This window comes from Pristiophorus japonicus, chromosome 1, assembly GCF_044704955.1.
Source record: "Pristiophorus japonicus isolate sPriJap1 chromosome 1, sPriJap1.hap1, whole genome shotgun sequence".
Classification (NCBI taxonomy): domain Eukaryota; kingdom Metazoa; phylum Chordata; class Chondrichthyes; family Pristiophoridae; genus Pristiophorus; species Pristiophorus japonicus.
In genome coordinates this window covers 122,818,371-122,833,593 of record NC_091977.1, presented here as the reverse complement: position 1 = coordinate 122,833,593, position 15,223 = coordinate 122,818,371, and positions in this window count along the sequence as shown.

Here is a 15,223-nt window from a genome sequence, read left to right as displayed (position 1 = left end):
TGATTTGATCAATGTGTTTCCTGCACATCTGCCCATTCTTGAGCTTAACCATATACACCCGGTTACACTCCTAATCCGTAACATTGCTCGGGAGCCACTTGGGCCCTTGACCATGGTTAAGTACATACACTGGGTCATTTACAGATATGTCGTGTGACATTGCGGCACGGTCGTGATACCACTGCTGGCATGACGTCGGGTTTCGACATGATCGAGCTTGGTTTTGAGGCCTCTCTTCATCAATAGTTCTGCAGGCGGGACCCCGGTGAGTGTGTGTGGCCTTGTCCTGTAACTGAACAGTATGCGTGACAGGCATGTCTGCAAGGAACCGTGAGTTACGCATTTCAGGCTCTGCTTGATGGTTTGAACTGCCCGCTCCGCTTGACCATTGGGCGCGGGTTTGAACGGGGCTGACCTCACATGTTTTATGCCGTTGCATTTCATGAACTCTTGAAACTCCAGGCTCATGAAACACGGTCTGTTGTCGCTGACAACGATATCTGGCAGACCATGTGTGGCAAACATGGCTCTCAGTTTCTCAATGGTGGAAGTGGAAGCGCTGGATGACATGATCACACATTCTATCCACTTGGAGTATGCATCCACCACCACAAAAAACATTTTACTGAGGAAGGGGCCCACAAAGTCGATGTGGATTCTAGACCACAGTTTGGATGGTCATGACCACAGACTGAGCTGAACTTCCTTTGGGGCATTGCTTAACTGCATGCAAGTGCTGCACTGATGCACACATGACTCTAAGTCCGAGTCAATGCCAGGCCACCAAAGATGGGACCTGGCGATGGCCTTCATCATGACAATACCAGGATGTGAACTATGTAACTACCGTACAAATCTCGCCCTGCCTTTCTTGGGCATTACAACATGATTCCCAAAGTAAACAGTCGGACTGGATGGAAAGCTCATCTTTGCGATGGCTGTACGGTTTGATTTCATCACCCATTTCCTTGGGGATGGTCGACCAGTCCCCATTAAGAACAGAACGTTTTACAACCGATAGGGTCAGATCCTGGTTGGTCCAGGCCTTAACTTGTTGAGCAGTGACACTCTCAAAGGCATCCATGAGTAGCTCTGCGGACATTGGTGTTTCCACCTCCGGTGTGGACAACGGTAACCGGCTCAATGCATCAGCGCAGTTGTCGGTGCCTGGTCTATGGCGAATGACATAATCATAGGCAGATAATGTCAGTGCCCACATCTGGATGCGGGACGACGCATTGGTATTGATATCTTTATATTCCGAGAACAATGATATAAGTGGCTTGTGATCAGTTTCCAGCTCGAAGCGAAGCCCAAAGAGGTACTGATGCATTTTTGTTACCCCATAAACACATGCTCTACCATGCCATCGGCTCTTTCCACCTTGGACAGGCTTCGAGACAAGTATGCAACTGGTTGTAGTTTGCCTGTCTCATTGGCTTGCTGGAGTACGCAGCTGACCTCATAGGACGATGCATCACAGGTCAAAACTAGACGCTTGCATGGGTCATACAGTACCAATAAAGCTTCTGGGAACACAACAGATTTCTAGTCTTCTCAAAGGCTCTGTCTTAAAGTTCACCCCACACCCAGTCGTCTCCTTTCCTGAGCAGCTTGCGCAAAGGCACTAATACTGTGCTCAATTTGGGTAAGGAGTTACCGAAGTAGTTGAGAAGACCCAGGAACGAACGCAGCTCCGTCACATTCTGGGGCCTGGGCGCATTTTTGATGGCCTCTGTTTTCGCATCTGTAGGCCTGATTCCGTCTGTAGCAATCTTTCGTCCAAGGAATTCGACCTCTGTTGCCATGAAAACGCACTCCGAATGTTTCAGCCTGAGTCGCACTTTGTCCAGACGACGCAGAATCTCTTCCAGATTGTGTAGGTGCTCGGCGGTGTCACGACTTGTGACTAGGATGTTGTCTTGGAATACTACGATCCTGGGGAGGAATTTCAACAGGCTCCCTATGTTTCTCTGAAATCTGGCTGCTGCCGAAAGAAAGCCAAAAGGGCACCTGTTGTAAATAAACAATCCTTTGTGCGTGTTGATGCATGTAAGTTTCTTTGATGATTCAACCAGTTCCTGTGTCATGTAGGCCGACATTAGATCCAACTTGGTGAACGATTTCCCCCCGGCTAGCATTGCAAGCAGGTCATCAGCTTTCGGTAGCGGGTACTGAACTTGTTTCGAAACTCGGTTGATTGTGCCCTTCTAGTCTCCACAAATCCTGACCATGCCGTCGCTCTTTAACACCGGAACAATGGGACTGGCCCATTCATTAAATTCAACCGGTGAGATGACCCCCTCACGTTGTAGCCTGTCCAATTCGAGCTCGACCTTTTCTCTCATCATATGCGGGACCACCCTGGCTTTGTGATGGATGGGCCTTGCGTCTGGGCCGAGGTGAATCTGCACCTTGGCTCCCTTGAAGCTGACAATTCCCGGTTCAAACAGTGAGGGAAATTTGCTCAGCACTTGAGCACATAAATCATCATCCGCTGATGACAAAGCTTTGATATTGTACCATTTCCATTTTATTTTCTCGAGTCAACTTCTGCCGAATAATGATGGGCCGTTGCCCGGGATAATCCATAACAGTCGGTCATGAATCGCTCCCTCGTAAGACACTCTTACTGCTGCACTACCGATCACTGGTATGAGCTCTTTGGTATAGGTACGCAGCTTCGCATTTATCGGACTCAGCTTGGGTCTTTCTGCCTTGGTCTCCCACGGCTTTTCGAAAGTCCTCTGGTTCATTATCGATTGACTCACACCCGTGTCACGAAAAAGTCATGCAGCATGTCTTCCAATGCAGGCCCAAATTTGCAAGGCCCTGCAAGACTTCTCAGGTCGGCAAAAAATGCTGCTGTGTCCTGGCCTTCTGGACGAATGTGCATATAGAAGCGATATCTGGAAATGAGGATTCCTTCCATGGACACTGGCACGTTGTTTAATTTTACCTCCATCATTATCGGTTGGTTCTTTGTTAGGAACGCACGTACGCTATACACTTCCTCCTCAATCTCTCAAATGCCTCGGGCTGCATCACCAGATCCACGCTGAATTGATCATCATCCACGTGGTGTGTCGCAGCTCGCTTGCTCCACTGCGGACATGTCCGCTGAAGGTGCCCCGTCTTCGCACACCCTCTGCATACATACTGCCTGAAGCGGCACTGATGGGGTCAGTGATTGACCCCACAACGCCAACACGTTGAGCTCGGATTTGCGCCTGATGGCGGGCTTTGAGCGGCTCCCGTTCTCGCATACGCAGTCAAGTAGGCTCTCGATAGTGAACTTTGAGCGGCTCTCGATCTCGCATACGCAGTTGAGTAGGCCCTCGATGGCGAACTTTGAGCAGCTCCCGGTCTTGCAGACACAGTTGAGTAGGCCCTGCCATGTGCAGCTCTGCCGGCCGTCGATACAATTTTGTACACGTTACTTGCCGTGGATTTCCTGTTTTGTCACAATATCTGCTTCGTGCTTTTCTGCATGGACATGCAAGCCTGGACGATAGTGATGACCTTGCTGAGGTCCGGCGTCTCCGCAGCCAGCAGCTTAGTTAAGATCGCCTCGTGGTTGACCCCAATCACAAAACAGTCACGCAGCATGTCTTCCAATGCAGGCTCAAATTTGTAAGGCCCTGCAAGACGTCTCAGGTCGGCAACAAATGCCGCTACGTCCTGGCCTTCTGGACGAACGTGCGTATAGAAACAATACCTGGATATGAGGATTCCTTCCATGGGTTTAAGGTGTTCCCAAACTAGAGCACACAGTTTTTTTGCAATCCTTTTCTGTAGGAAGAGTGGGTGAGAGCAGATTCTTGATGAGTGCATAGATCGTGGGGCCACAGACGGTGAGGAGAACTGCCCTGTGCTACTCTGCATCCTTGCCTTTGTTTAGGTCGTTTGCCACGAAATACTGGTCAAGACGATCCGTGAAATCTCCCCAATCCTCTCCCTCATTGAATCTCTCGAGAATTCCAACAGTAGTCGATCGTGCTGTGCTCGCCATACTTTTGCGTGGGTTTGTATTTGCCTCGTCACCAGTTGTAGTGTATGAAATGATACAATGAACTCCGTACTGTGAGCCAGTGACTAGGTGTAACCTGGTCAGTCTTTAATGGCTTCCAGAAGTGAAGATACAAAGGTGACGTTCAGGTTATATACCGGGTCCAGCACGAGTGTACCTATGACCCTAGGAACTCCGACGGTAGTGCCCCCTGATGGTGGGCAGACCTTATTTACATACATTACAATTTCAATGACTTGAAATTACATTTTTGAAAAATATTTTCTCGTCTCTATACTACAAGAATATTGAAACAGTGCAGAAAAAGGTTTGTAAGGAGTTGTACATCAGGGAGAAGGGAGTAGAGAGATATGGAGGCAGAATGGGAAGAAGTGATTAGAGTGGCAGGAGGCTAGTGTGGAGTATAAACATCAGCATACACCAATTGGGCAGAATGGCTTTTTTTTAAGCTGCAGATTGTATCTAATACTTTCTTTGATGGGGCCACAAGGTGTATAAGTGATATCTTCAGATATGTATAGAGTAAGCTTTCCTATTCATGTCTCTGAAGAAATGGTCATTAATCTTAAGCAGAATATATGGATATAATGGTACTGTCGGGTATTATCTGGAAGTTACAATACATAAAGCAGCCAATTGAAGAGAAAAGCTGGATGATTATAATTCATTCACAAGAGGGCCACAGAGCCACTCCAACCACAGGAGTCAGGAATTACCACCACATCCCACCTCACAGCTGAAGACAGACAGCACCCCAAGGGCTCAGAGTGTTGGTTGTGGATTGACTTCAGTCAGCTGTCTAGAACTATTATTATATAACTGAATCACAGTATTCATAACACACATTCCGATTATCATACTGACTCTCTCATCAATCTGCTGACTACACCAGTCTGCTATCTACTGTTGATTTTTACACATATCAGTTTGCTGTCAAATCAACAGGGTCGAAATTCACCGCCGCCCGAAACCGGTTGCACCTACCGCTTTTGTTGTGTTTTCACCACCACGGTGGATGAGGTGGCCTCTTTCATGAAATTCAGCTCTTTGTCATTTTTTTTTGAGCAGAAGTTGGTCATAATGGGAGCCGGAAGTGGGGCGGGGAGCAAAAGATCGATCACAACAGAGGCAGAAGTGGAGGTGGGTGGGAGTCTACGCTGCTGTCAGTCATCAGTGTAGCGCTGATGATGTCATGACGTTTGTGTGTCACAACGTCGCTCCCCTTTACTTAAAGGGGTGAGCCATTGCGAACTCTGCGATTATTTTAGTTAGGTCCACTGTGCCACCAGGGAGGGTTTTGGTTAGGCCAGCATCCTGGCACCCAGGAAGGAGTGCTAGGCTGCCTGTTGGTGGCCCGACCGAACTCGGGGGCATAGTTGTCTGGCCGACCTGGCAGTCAACCAACAAAAAAAAAATGGCGGCGGCGGCAGTGCGCCCTCCCCTTGAATGGCCGCCGCGCAGCCATGTTGCACACACTGCAAGCACAGTGCACCGACAGAAAAAACTGTCGGGGGCACTGCGCGGCGACCCAAAGATTTTTTCCGCTGAATTTAGCTTGAGGTGCAGGAGATCGATGGTGTGTGCTTTGATGACGCACTTAGGTGGGGTCGGCAGCAGCGGGGCGGAAGTTGGGACTGCCAGAAAAACCCCCTAGGAGAATTTCGTGAGCAGCGGCCATTCGACTCCGCCGCTTGGCCGCTGCTTTCCAGTAAGAAGCATTATCGGGAGGCTGAATTTCAGCCCCAACATCTTTTGAATCTTGTGAAAGCCAGGCTAGTAAAGTTAATGAAGAAGAAGTGGCTTTAAGTGCCATTATTGTTGGTGAGCTTCTTTTCTCACAAACTGGACCTTTTGTGGATCTCTGACCTGACTGTTCTGTCCAACCACAGGTTAAATTCAAATAGATTTGTTTCTACATATATAATCAGTGTAACTATTGACCAATTAAAAAAAGATAAGTGTTCATTTACTTTTTATGAAAGACACATTAAACAATAAGGTGACTTTTAGTTTATGCTGTAATGGTTAGCAGCAACAATCCTTCTGCATTCTCATAGATGGGCCATTTCTAATCCTGCATTTTAAATTTATGGGGCTGGATTTTCGGTTGGATTGCGCCTATGTTCGTGCCCCGGAGGGGAAGTGCAGGGTGTCGAAATACTTACCGCCTGGGCGACCAGCTTCCAGCGCCCCGCCGGGAAATACGTTGCCAGTTTTTCAGCGGCGCAAAACGCTACCGTCTCGCTCCGTAGTTTCAATCAGATCATGACATCAGTCATCGTGCAAGATCCCTGCTGGCCCCGGTCACTAAATTAGGTGCTCACATTGCATTTAACATCTGCCCCTAGTCATGCCTAAAAAACCAGGAAGTCCCATGGTCGAGAAGGTGCTATTTGCAGCGTATTTAAATTGAGGGAAGAGGATCCTAAATCCGAGGTCACATTGACTGCAACGTTTGCGCGCAGCACGCTGCATGAACCACAAACTTTAAAGCAGCAGATTTATCTGCTATTACAGATTCCTTACAACTTCAGTGAAATATTTAATGGAGGTATTACTCCTTCGCCAGTGTCTCCCACTCCATGCTCTTGTTAGACGGCATCAAGATAGAAGGACTGTTGGCCATGTCGGGCCACGGATGAGGAGAGGCCGCAGACGCATGCACAGGAGACCTTGCCCCCGTCACCCCCACGGGTTTACAGGCAGCAATGCTCATACCTCCAGCTCTCTGAGGATCAGTGTGTAAGAAGGCTGCACTTTCGAAAGGAAGTGCTGACAGAGATATGCCATCTCCTGCAGACAGACTCACATCGGCACCAGGACTGCGCTGCCCGTCGCAGTGAAGGTCACTGTGACGCTGGTCTTCTATACCTCCGGCTCCTTCCAATCTGGTAGCAGGTGACATATGCAGTGTCTCTTAATATGCTGCACATTGGCGCATTCGCCACAAAGGCTCTGTACGCCTGCAGAATGGGCTTCATAATGTTCCCAATGAGCAGGGAGAGCCAGAATGAGTGGGCATGTGGCTTTGGCAGGATTGCAGGCTTCCTGAGGGCTCAAGGAGACATTGACTTCACACACGTGGCCTTGCAAGCACCATTCCACAATGCAGAGGTATTCAGAAACCGATGGGATACCACTCCCTCAACGTGCAGCTGGTGTGCGACCACACTCAGCGCATCTTCACAGTGAATGCCCACTATCCAGGGAGCGCACATGATGCTTTCATCCTGCATGAGAGCAGTGTTTCACGATTGTTTCTGCTACCATGGGAAGGGTGCGTCTGGCTGCTCAGGAAAAAGGATATGGCCTTGCAACCTGTCTAATGATCCCCCTCCGCAACCCCACTACAGAAGCGGAGCATCGCTACAATGAGAGCCATGCAGCCACCCGCAACATCATCAAACAGACAATTGGGGTGCTCAAGCAGTGCTTCCAATGCCTGGACCACTCTGGAGGCAGCCTTCAATACTCCCCTCAACAGGTCTTCAAATTCATTGTGGTGTGCTGCATGCTACATAACTTGACCATCATGAGGGGAAAGGCATTGCCTTTGGGGATTGTACCCCCACCTCAGGAAAAGGACGAGGAACAGTAGCCTGGAGAGGCCCCGAATCACCATTCACATCAGGAGGAGCACCATCCAAGGAGGACATAGCGTCGCAATGCTGCCGGACCAAGAGCCGCACGTCAGCGCTATGTGCCTGGCACATCTCCCTTTCGTGCTAGTTTACTTTCATTATCTATCTTCCCTCTTTTAATCATATTTTTAGTTGTTCTCTGCTGACTTTTAAAAATTTCCCAATCCTCTGGCCTCCCACTGGTTTTGGCCACCTTGTATGCCTTTGTTTTCAATTTGATACCCCCCCTTATTTCCTAAGTTAGCCACAGATGGTTATTCCTTCTCTTACAGTATTTCCTTCTCATTGAGGCCATTAAACTTCTTGCAACATTGGATAGCAGTTATAGGTACCGTGTCTGTTGATGACACCTCCTGTGCAATCTCCCTCCAATTCCTCCTAAAGACACTTGGCAGGGGCCTCCTTCCTCCAGCGAGATGCAAGGCAGGCCACCTCCTCTCAATGGCCTGTATTAGTGCCTCAGTGACCATGACCGAGAAGTGGCATGCTCTCTGCCGTCCTTCCTGCTGCGCCATTTCTCCTGCTCTGTTCAAAGTGCACAGTTGGATCTGCACATGTGCAAAATTATATGGCCGCACCCTAAACATTCGGCTGGCTTCGGGAACTATAGCACGCCTCTGCGCATGCGCGAGGAAAGGAGCTTTTTTTGCGTAGCAGTTTTCAGTTGGGGCAGCCAAGCATGTGTGTAGTGCTGGATTTAGTGCCCCCGATCATTATCACTGAGTTTCGGACAAATTTTCCGGACGGAGGCACAAACTTTTATTGGACTCTAAATTTACCGCTCCGCCGCCATTAGTGCTCTAAGAAGCCTCCAACCAAAAATCCAGCCCCTTAACTCAGTGGTAATTAAGATGGAAGCAGAGCTCAGTCCTGGTTCATATTATAAAATACCTGCGTTTTTTATATAGGAGACTTTTAATAGTCTAAGATATTGTGAGTTCAAGAATTGACTTCAGTTAGGTGTTTGAGTTAACGCAATACACAAGAACTGCCTATGAATATATACATTGCCTTGGGAGCAGACGAATTGCATTAGAAATGATTTCCTGTATTTGAAAAGTTTGGATATACGTGAAGCTTTCAGATACGTAGTGGTCACAAAGGAATATTGGGACTAAGTTATTTACCAAACAAGTTTGTTTTATTCATTCATGGGATGTCAGTGTTGCTGACAAGGCCAGCATTTATTGCCAATGTCAAATGTTGACATCATTTTTGAATCAAATGAAGCACCTATGACAAAGTTGGGCTGGATTTCCTGGTCCTTTGCGCTCCAGATTTCGCCCTGGAGTGGCGTGAAAGGCGACGTTGAGGTCTCCTGTGTCCCGTCACGATCCTCCGGTCCAGTTTTGCGGCGGTGCTGAGTAGCACCGCCAGGAAGCGCTGCGCCGGATGTGCGATGCCTCTGGTTGCGACACCGGCAGGAGTTTTGACTTTTGCCCGATCTGTCTGCCGGGAAGTGCACCGGCAATGACTGCTTGGGAAATCAGAGCAGTCCAGCATTGCCGGTGGCACAGAGGAAGTTAAAGTACTCCAAAGGTGAGTGTTTGTTCTTTTAATTTTTGAGGTGATTTGTGTTATGGTAGCGTGGGCAATGTTTTGGGAATGTTTTTGTGGGTTTTTTAAAGGTTTCCCCCCCCCCCCCAGGCCTCTCTCGGAGCGCATACTGCCCAGCTGTTTAGTCTGCGAGTTTCCCATCCTTGCACCATGAAAAGGATATAACCCCTCCCTCAGCGCTGCGCCACCTGACGCAGGGTCAAGATGCCGAAACTTCCATACTAAAGCGCAAACTATTCCGGGCCGGTAACTTTCCCGTCCTGCCTCCATTTCCGCCCCGAAAACAGAAAAGCCTAGAATCCAGCCCTACCTTGCCTTGTTAGGTTTATACATATTTAAAAATGTATAGTAACAAATTAAAATGAGCACTGCCCCTTCCCCAAGTTTAAAATAGAGGACCAGAGATAAATCATCTGTGAGAATACAGAAGGTTTTTTTAAATGAAGGATTAATTAAGATAAATTTGATTGACAATTTTAACATGAAAAGAAAACGTCCTTGAAGTAGGATTGCATTCTGCAGTTCTGCAGTTGCTTTCTCATCCTGACTCCATTAAAAAAAAAGGGCAGTACATCTGCCATATGAGCGCAGGGCTGATAAGAATCTAAAAGATACGTTGCTGGTGTAAAATTCATCAGTTTGATTATATCATTTGATTACAGATAACTTCTGTAGAAGAAAAAAGTGATCACAGCAGGCTGACAGTAGTGGAGCGAGTGAAGTGTATGTGCCTAGTTCCTAAACTTCTATATATATTAATAACGGAGTGAATCCTGACAACGAACCGGAAGCTACCGGAAGCTACTGGAAACTGTGCAAAGCATTGATTTTAGCCTGTAACATTTGGATCCTGAGTGTGATCTTCCCACAATTGAATTGATATGACATGTGATGCAAACCCTACATAAATTCCAGTGTGTCATATTACTGCAAAGTAGGGTAATTGGTAATGCTGAGCTAAAACAAGAACTTGCATTTACATAGAGACTTTAATGACCTCAGGATGTTCCAAAGCACTTTACAATCAATTAAGTCCTTTTTCAAGTGTTGTCACTGTTGTAATCTAAGGAAACGCGGCAGCCAATTTATGCACAACATGGTTCTACAAACAGTAATGAGATAATGACCGGATAATCACTTTTAGTGATGTTGGTAGAGGGATAAATATCAGCCAGGACATTAGAAGAACTCCCTTGCTCTTCTTTAAAATAGTGGCAATGATCCTTTACATTTACCTGAGAGGGCAGGCAGGGTTTTGGTTTAACATCTCCTCCAAAAGACAGCACCTCCTACAATGCAGTACTCCCTTATTATTATACTGAAGTATCAGCCTAGATTATGTGCTCAAGTCTCTGGAGTGGGATGTGAACCCACAATTTTCTAACTTAGAGGTGAGAGTGCTACCAGTGAGCTGACACATTGAACATATGTTCTGGATTATAACAGGGGCAGTTCATTTGTGAGTTCTAATACAGTCTTTGAAAGGAAAATGGTGAATAAAAACTCAAACCATAACATTGCTGTTATAGTTTTATTTAGATTAATAGTTACTATATATAATGAAGCAGAAAATTATCTGCGTGGATAAAGTTAATGTGAATTAAGCTTTTTATCGATGAGGTTAGGTGAGCCGCTAAATAGTGCAAAGCTCAATTCAATGCACGAATGCTCTATTATTATTATACATAACCCATTTGCTAAGGGTAAATCATATTATATCAGACCAGACATTTTATCCTTGAATGTAAAAAAAACTTCTTAAGAATGAAAAGCAGGCAATCAGAGTTGCCTGGAAAGCCAAGTGCATTCAACCTTCTGCGAAGGATCGTGGCCAAAGGAAAAAACTCCTGAAATTGCAACTGCTGTGAAGTTATATCACAACCATCACAATCAATTTAGATTCCAGAGACAATCTGGGCAGTGTGCCATGCATGCCACAGGTATATCTGCACCATTAAAACTACACAATTTGTCCTTTAGTTGTCTTTGAAATGAACTATCATGGAAGAGCTGGCCCACAAGCTTATGGTTTGCTGTCTCTGTGTATATTAATATTTCAGAGGCCGAGACTAAGAGCTTTGTGCAGAGATGGCTTCCATCTGTTACTGGCACAGGAGGAAGATTTTTTTCAGCATCTCTAACACAGTAAATATAAAATTATATCCCCTAGTTTGTGAACAGTATTTGGAAGTACAGTATTGAAAACTAAGGTTTTGAATAGTTCAAATTCGTAGGTCAATAATTTAAATAATAAGATTGAGTATTTTTGTGATACTTTCAGTGTAACTATAATAGTGTTTTTGTATTACTAGTGATGCTGTATCGTACATGTGGACATATTTGCATCGTAGGGTAATATAAATAATGAAATTATCCCTTAAGTACTAAAATTCCCAATATACAACACACATTTTTGCTACAGTGTAACATCAATAAACATGACTTTCTGTGCAAATATGATAAATAAATATGCATAACCATGGAATATTTCTTAATTTGTAGAATTCAGGACTCTCTAATTTTTATTCCATTTCACGTTTTGGCTGTACAATAACACTTAAAGTCTCCAAGGGCTCAGAAGAAATAGATAAATGAAATATACTTAACCACCAAGTAGCTTGTTTTCAGCTTACTTCTAAAAACTTATAAGTGCACATCTCATTCACTGAACAGACTAGTATTACATTAATTTGGATCAAATATTTACAGAGACCATCTTGAGAACTCTCAAACGACCTCCAGCAGAGGCCTCAAAGGAAACAGGATTTCAGATCAGGATTTTTTCTATATGAATATACAAATTACAATAACTATTATTTAGAAGCTTCTGCTAACAAAACCAATTTTATTAATCTTTTTGTTTGTAGAAATATTAAGACCTACTTACATGGAAGCCTTATTAAAAAGCTGATTGCTGAATAATTTATCAATATCAATAAAATAATTTGTTTAAAAAATCAATATGCTGCAATTGCCAGATCATTTATAAATTATGCAAACTTTGGTAAACCACGCAACACGATTCATTATAAAGAGAACACCCTTAATTAGTTAGCTAAATAATTAGGCAAAAAAGCTGAATTGAAAAAACATTCTATGTGTACAGTCGACCAGTCATTCCCCATATCAATGATTTATCTAAAATAACTTGACAACGTCCAATGGTCCATGACCGGAACTGATATGAAATGTTTCTTGGGATTATCTGATGTGTCAAATTAAATTGACTAAAATAGGTGACTTTGATATAATCATGTAAATAGAGCCCTAAAAGATAGAAGTTCTAAAATTATTCAGTTGAATGCTTTAAGGAAAAAAATGCATCCCTCGCCAGGTTTTGTTAAATAAAAATATTTTGTTTGGCAAGTAGGTTTTCTCTAAATTGCATTTTATAGTGCGTCACCAACTTGGTAAAACAAAATGATATTCTGTAAAAGAAAAGTCTTCTATTGTCTAATGCACAACATAGGTGCGTGTGAATACTGTTTTTATTTGCAATACATGTCGATGAAAATGGCAATGTCTATTCTTATATTCATTTTGGAACATGTGCAGAAGTGCTGCTGTAATCCACAAAGCATTTGTAAATTGTCTTACACTCTCCCAAAGGTTCTAAAATCTCAGATGAATCCTGTAGGAGTATATAGATTTTTAATAGGATATCATATTGGATATTTTTGTCAGGGCAATGTTATTTCACTCGCTACACTTTTTCATTTTCAAAAATATGATGGTCAGTCTCCTAAGACTGCCGATAGGAACACTTTACTATTTCTGTGCCTGCAATGAGATCATGGTATAAATAGTTTTCAAGGAGCATAAGAGAGCAATCTTATTTTAAAGTGAGTTTGTTAGCTGAGATTTCTGGTTTGCAAGCCATTACTTTTTATATGCAGGCAAAGTCATTTCTGAGGCTCATAGACGACAGTCAAAATTCACATACTCCAACAATTTTTAAAATAAACATATTTTCCAGGCATGAGAGTGATCTTCAGATATCATATAAAATAATTTCTTAGGCACCTTTGAAACTGGCTATATATGTTTTTGTAGGTAAATCTACTTTAGAAGCTTATTTCTATTGCCATTCTTAAATCTTCAAACTGGTGACAGGCATAATCCCTTTAATAAAATAATTTTGTTTTTTACTTAAACAAACAATTCTGTCCAGAACTGTGAGATGGCCTATGACAGTATTGTGCTGCCCCCTTAACTAAATATTTCTATGTCTCTCTTGGCAGTCACTGTGAAAGTCACTGTCTGGCAGCCCCCATGTCTATGAGTCTAGACAGAACACAACTAAAATGGCCTGCTGACCTACATCTAATAATGTAGTTGTGCTGTTATATCGCTGTTCTTATGGGAGATCACAGTGCACATTCAGCTCTTCATTAGTAAAGGTTCCTCAGTCGATTGGACCAAGCAATGCTGACTGCAAGTGATGCCAACAAGTCATCCATTGATTAAATGCTAGCATGTCTTTGGCATCATGCCACAGGCTATATGCCAAGCCTTTGACTTCTTGTATCTCTTGTAGGGTATAACATGAATATGATTGTAATGTGCATTGTATCTAATGATCCCTTTTAATACAGTACAGAATCTAAGCAAACAATAGTTTTTCATAACCTGGCCTGATTTAGTAAAAAGTTTCATGTAACATATATTCATTTAGATTTATGTAACTGAATGCAAAGAAGCAATTTATTGTTTGGCACATAATTGGGTTTTTTCTGAAGTGAAAATGGAAAGACTCTGGTATTTCTCTGTTGAAGTGATGGTTTTCAGCAGAGTAGGAAAGAGAAGACATCTCCTGGGTGTCCTTATCACATCAGTCCATCTTGTTTGTTACAGCTACAGCTTGCTTTTCTTTCAACAAAATACTGATGCAAAGTGTAACTGAACTGATAAATATACAGTTTCATCTAGGCAGTGTTTTACATTTTTTGATCCTATTGTGTTCCTCGGCAACACAATACGTTACATTTGGGAATGGCTTGATGTTTCTTCAAAAGCTTTTTCTTTTCCAACTGTGAGAAATATGGGTGAGAAAGTGGCACAAAAGTTTGTCAAGAAATTGTGTGAGGCACATTGTTGAAATCATTGAAAGCCATAAGGATGGAATTTATAATTTTCACGCCAATCAGAGAAACTGATGTATTTTTTAAAATGATCAAAATATAATTACAAAAGCTCAGAGAAGAACAATTAAAAAAGAACATTGAAACAGACAGCATAATTCTGTTTAAGAGACAATTAGGTGTGTTCTTAGCGAGGGAAGAGATTAAATAATCTGGTAAGGAGATGAGCAGGTGAAGTTCAAATCTATCAAAAAATGACAGGTTTTGGTACGATGGATGAAACACTGGTCCACCTCTGAGATTTGAGCTCAAATCCAGTTTAGACTGGCAAAAGTGTTCCAGTCTATGTGAATTGAGTTTGGGTTTGTTGCAATCCAGTTCAAATTCAGCACAATTAGCAGTAACTTGCCAATATCACTCAGAGAAGCCACAAAATTGCTGGTACTGGAAAAGGAAAGGTCACACACTGATGCAATGCATAGTGATCTCTTGGGTTGACACAGGTTATTGGAGCAAAGTAGAAGGAGTTTTAATGTTCATGTAACTGTGCCATTCCTGATCTGAGGCCGCATGAAAATGGATACCTAAATATGAATGTATCTGGGCATAAGTCTTTTAACATTAATGGACTAAAGCACAGGCTAGCAGCAAGTGTTTCATGCTAAATGCTTTGGAATGCACACAGAGTGCAGAAGGAGAATTCTTGCCACTTAATTCCCCAGAAATAATATCACTCACCTTGAAGAACGCAAAGTGCTTCAGCAGGACACCACTGAAAAACACCTCTACTACTTGGTCGATGAAAATTGATTTACATTGCTCTTGTTCAACAACTTCCAACTACAACCGAACACTCCACAGCAGGATTCTTGGACCTTTGGAAATTTGTAAGTGTCAAGTGATTGTATAGCTGC